Genomic DNA, 5,458 nt, shown 5'->3' with positions numbered 1-5,458 from the left:
CCAAATATTGTGCTATTATCCTTGATCCCATAGGTGCAGAAGTTGTAGTGTATCCATTGTGGCTGAGTAATTTATGATTATACGTTCTCTACATTTTAGTCAGTAGTGTTTTCTCTGGTGATCTCTATCTGTTGCAAAGAGACATCCATTTGATTGAAGGTAAGACATAAATTAGGTTTTAAATAGAAGGATAACTATTGAGAATATAGTTGGGAATTATTCTGTTAAATACAGTATAAGTTCTAGGTTCTCCTCCAAGATCTTTACTCTCCCTGACTGGTTGACTGAGTATCTAGATTCTGGCATGACTTATTTCTTGTTGAGCAAGGAATTTCATAAGTAGAACCAAGTTGTCCAGAATTTGTTATTAAAAATGTAGGACTCATAAGACTAAAAATCTTCTGCACAGCAAAAGAAACAATCAGTTAGGTAATGAAGAAGCCCACAGAATGAGAGAGAATTTTTGCCAGCCGTACATCTGCTAGATGAAAAATAGCAAAACAAAACAGAACAAAATGTCAAGGAGAAAGAATTCTAAAACTGGGCATGATATCTGAACAAAGAGTTATGAAAAGAAAAAGTAATAAACAGAAAATATCTAAATGAATGAATGAATAAGTAAATAAATAAATTTCACTTGTTATTAAGGGAGATGAAAATAAAATAAGCAAAACAAGAAAAGCTTGACATTTTATCTCACCTAAGTCAGAAGAGCCAACAGCAAGGAAACTGACAACAAATGCAGTATTGGAAGAGGATCCTGCATTCACTGTTGGTGGGATTGTAAACTGGTCCAAGCCTTCTGTGAAGAAAAACCCCCAAATAAAAAGAAAAATAAACAAATCTAAAGATATACCACTTCTTGCGATTTGCTCAAAGGACTTGATAGCCTACTCTAAATGTACTCACTCATTCATAGTATTTGCTGCTCTAAGCACATTAGCAGGAGATTTTTAAAAAAAAATCTAAAATAAATCATGGAATACTATTTAGCTGTAAATAAATCAGTTCCATCCATTTACCTGAAAATTTCATAATGTCATTTATAACAGCTGAAAATACTCCATAGTGAAAATGTACCACATTTCCTTTCTCTGTTCTTCTATCAGAGACATCTAGTTTGTTTCTGGTTTCTAGAAAGTATGTATAATGCAATAGTGAACATGGCTTAGCAAGTGTTCTTGTGATAGGGTGAAATATACATTGCAGTCCCAGTGTGGTTAGCTGAATCTTGAGGTAGATCAATTCCCATCTTCCTGGGGAACTTTTAATTAATTCTTAAAACAATAGTCCAATATAAAATTGCAAGTTTCATTTAATTTTTAAAAGTAAATCATTCATTCAGCCCAAGTTTATTATTTTAGTAAGAAGTGAGACAGCTTGACCATTAGGAGTTTGGCAGTAAGCCTCTGTTGACCTTATTACCCAATGCACAGGACAAGTATTAAATCAGGGTCTGTAGCTAAAGAAAGCATTATTATCCATTTTAAATAAAATTCGCCTCTTTTTAAATTATTATATGTCTCCAAGTCCAAGGATAGTAGTGTTATTTTCATTCCTCCACAAAGAAACTTCTCTTGACAACAGTCAGAGACTTACACAAACCCAGAGTTGATAAAAATGAAGAGAACAAGAGAACAAATGGTGCACACTCCAAACGAATACATTATTAATGCAATCCCTGAACCCAAGGCTCAGTAATCATTGCAGTTAATTTTAATATCTACTTTATATTTTGAGTGTCTGAAATTGATCTTCAGTTATACCTCATCTATTTTGATTTTAATCCATTTTATTATTGTAGGATAGCTTTATTATAGAGTCACCCTCATTTTCTTTTCCATAGGCTTTTTATTTTTAATGGGTGTAGAATATTATGTTGCTGTGTCTCAATATTGAAAATAGCATAGTTTTAATTACCGGGGCAAATGAGGTCAGTCAGATTTTTTTCATTACAAATGTAATGTTCATTGTTGTAAAATAAAAGTAATAGGTATTTTGTGGTGAGTTATGTTAAGGACATGCAACTTTTCTACCTTTTTTAAAAAAGGCATCTGCAGCAGGGATTGATTTTTCCTACTAGAAACAGTTATTACTCCAAAGCTTGTTCAATAAAGAGTTTTAAGATTTTGATAAGTTTTAATTTGCACCGTTGTATTGTATTATATGTGCAAACTCTCCCATTTACCTTGTGTACTAAAAAGCCTAATAATCAATGGCCTTACTGATTCATGTGTGATGTCTTTGTTTGGTGGGTCTTAGGATATTCTTTGAATTCATTAGATTTGTTACAAATTGCCTATCTTAGGAAGAACAGAAATTTATTTTTCGTAATTCTGGAAGCTGGGAAGTTCAAGATTAAGAAGATACCAATAACTGCTCTCTTGTGAGGTCCGGTCTTTTAAAATACATGTTACATATTTGCTATTTTAACACACGATAGAGGTGAGTCATCTATTATTAAATGATATTCATTTGTGTCATATTCTCGTGTGCAAGCTGTCTCCAAATGGTGTGTAAGTATGTGTATTTTGTGTATATGTTTCTCTGTGTATGTGTGCTATGTGTCTGTTTGTGTGCCTGTGTGTATGTGAGAGAGTGATCTCACACATGAGAAGGAGAGAACCGGTTCATAGAATTTGTTCATTTCTTCTATGGTGCCGGAGAATTGTCTATATTCTGTCAATCATGTATTTTAATAAAACACTGATTGGCCAGACAGGAAGTATAGGCAGGTCAACCAGACAGGAAGTAGAGGCGGGGCAATGAGAACAGGAGAAGGCTAGGAAGGAGGAAGTGCATTCCGCCACTCCTGCCCAGATCACTGAAGAAGCAACATGTGAGCTGACAGCTGAAAAAGGTACCAAGCCATATGACTAACATAGATGAGAATAATGGGTTAATATAAGCTATAAGAGTTAACAAGAAGCCTGAGCTAATGGGCCAATCAGTTTATAATCTTATGGAGTCCTGTGTGTAATTTTCTTTGGGATTTGCCGGCTCTGGGGTACCAGGCGAGACAGAAACCCCAGCAAGCCGACCCTTCATGTTACAAATGGCGCCCAGACTTGGATAACTGAATCCACAGAAAGCCTGAGAAAGCTTGGGAAATAATAGAGTAAAGCATGGTTTCTTGGTAGCAGCAATTTCCCAGGTCTGCTCTGCTTGCTAGAGGCAAGCAAGCACTCTCATCTAAGAGAGGCTTCCTGACTCAGCTTTAGCTGCAAAACCCTGCAGCTCTTTTAAGAGGTCCTGCCACAAAACATGTAAAAGGTGTTGATGAAAGGCTGAACACATGCTTTTTAGTTTTCAACCATAGCAGGAAAATAGCTGTGCCGTTTTAAAATGCTGGCTTTCTGGAATGTCCTGCCAGGGCAAACTCTGATTCTTTCAGGTAGGCAGTCCGACTGAGTGTGGTCTGTGAGCAGAATTATGCAGCTTGCTTGCTGGCAAGGACCTTGAAATACCATAGAGTTGTGACAGTGAACACAGCTCTGGCTGGTATCTCAGCCATGAGGCTGGAAAGCTAAGGAATGGGCTGGATCTAACTGTCAAAACTACGGCTTTAGTCCTACACTTTAAAGACTCGTGTGGTCAGAAAAAGAGAGATATACAGTAAAGAGAAATTCAAAGGGGAAGAAAACCTCTAAATGGTTTACAGTGTGTTAAAAATATATGCAGGCTAAAGGTTAAAGTCATTAAAAATAAAAAGAAAGAAAGAGAGAAGTAGGGTATGGTGGTAAACACCTTTAATCCCAATGCCTGGAAGACAGAGATAGATTGACCTGTTCACTTCAAGGGGCCCCTCATACTATACTTCTAAATGTAAATTTTTAATATTCCATTTGCTTATTTTTTCACCCTCTGTATTTCTTTATTATGTTCTGTTATCAAATGAAGCATATTCAAAATCCCAAACTTTGCTTGGGCACAATCTTTCCTTAAAAATCTGATCCATATAATTGTATATTTGTTACATATCTAATATACCATGTTACATTTTAGAACACCCATTATTCCTCCATGGCATTACAGATAAGATTTTCTTAGGTGGTATTTTAAAATTGCATCATATACAGCAAAAATACTTCTTATTTATTTATTTTATGTGTTAATTTATTTCTCTCTTTTCTAGAATATAATTCTTCTCCAGGGAAGCCACCTTTTCTTCACAAAAACTGAAACAACAACAGATCTCAGCATGTAAACGTCATTCAAAAACTGTCAGAATAGTCAATTGAGGACTGAGATGATTTCATATAGTGATTTATCTCACTGAAGAGAAATACTTAGTTTTCTTATGGAAGCTATCACACTCTTTGATTGTTTGGAAGGTGTTACACAGGCACATATATGTTGCATTCAAAAGACACACTAGTGAATCTTTAAAGGAATTTTATTTTGTATCCTTTTGAAAAGTCCTTATTTTTCTGGATGGGTGACTCAGTGGTTAAGAGAATTTCCTGCCTTTACAGGGGACCCAAACTCCTCCCTAGCTCCATGTCAGGCATCTCTCAATCACGTGTAAATCCAATTCTATGTGCTCTTTCTAATGTATGTATTCTGTAAATGCAAATATTACAATATTTAAAAAATAATATCTCTGACATATGTGTTTTCATATTTTGGTGAATCCTTTCTTGGATATTTTTTTTCTATTTTCCTAAATGAATTTAATAACTGCCATTACATGAATATCAAAAATCTGTAGATTAACTATGTCTCAAGAACTCAAATTATAATGTCGTGGAACCAAAGTGTATCTCTGAATTTTTTTGCCTGATCTTGAAACACTTTTCCTGCTATTAGGATGCCTTGTTCAGCCTGCATATGAGTGTTTTTACCTTGTCCTATTGTATTTGTTTTGTCTTCTTTGGCTTTAGTATCTAGAAGGCCTGTTCTTTTTTGAAGAGGCGATCAAAGGGGAGGGGATCTAGGAAAAAGAGGAGGTGGAAGGGAGATGGGAGGAGTGTAAGGATGGGAACTACAGTCAGGATATATGTGTTATATGAGGGAAGAATGTATTTTTAAAAAAATAAAATGTAAATAAATGTAATAAATAAAATTTAAAATGTAAAATCTTTTAAAACAGAAGTGCTTGGAATTATGATACCTAGCATTTTTAAAGTTGCAATATGTGAAACATAGTTTCAAGTGCTTCCAATAGAGTAAAATTATTTTATATGGCTAGATCAGATTTTTACAATCCACAGGAAAAGTCTTTTCATTGTAGTGAATAAGACATACAATTTGATGATGATGCAAATTATTTTACAAATACAATGGCTAGCATGACATGATAAACGTAAAGACCTACAACACACTACTACTATCAATAGTAGTGGTGCTCATATTGTTTAATTGACTTAAGACCTTATTAACAAGAGGGGAATAATTTCTTGCACTAGAAACCCTAACTGACTAAAATTTAGTGAAGTCATTCATCTTTAACAAAACT

The 5,458-nt window shown here is 34.7% G+C and overlaps 1 long non-coding RNA gene across 1 annotated transcript; it reads left to right on the top strand.

Moving 5' to 3' along the window:
- The first annotated feature begins 2,307 nt into the window (after positions 1 to 2,307).
- On the top strand, positions 2,308 to 4,607 carry LOC146895818 (uncharacterized). Its single transcript, XR_015005180.2, has 2 exons — positions 2,308 to 2,445; positions 4,136 to 4,607. It is a non-coding gene; the product is annotated as an uncharacterized LOC146895818 (long non-coding RNA).
- Positions 4,608 to 5,458: the final 851 nt, after the last annotated feature.

This window comes from Myodes glareolus, chromosome 1 (assembly GCF_982192425.1).
Source record: "Myodes glareolus chromosome 1, mMyoGla1.1, whole genome shotgun sequence".
Classification (NCBI taxonomy): Eukaryota; Metazoa; Chordata; class Mammalia; order Rodentia; family Cricetidae; genus Myodes; species Myodes glareolus.
Note: the sequence above shows the minus strand (reverse complement) of the source record. Positions and strands in the feature narration are given on the sequence as shown.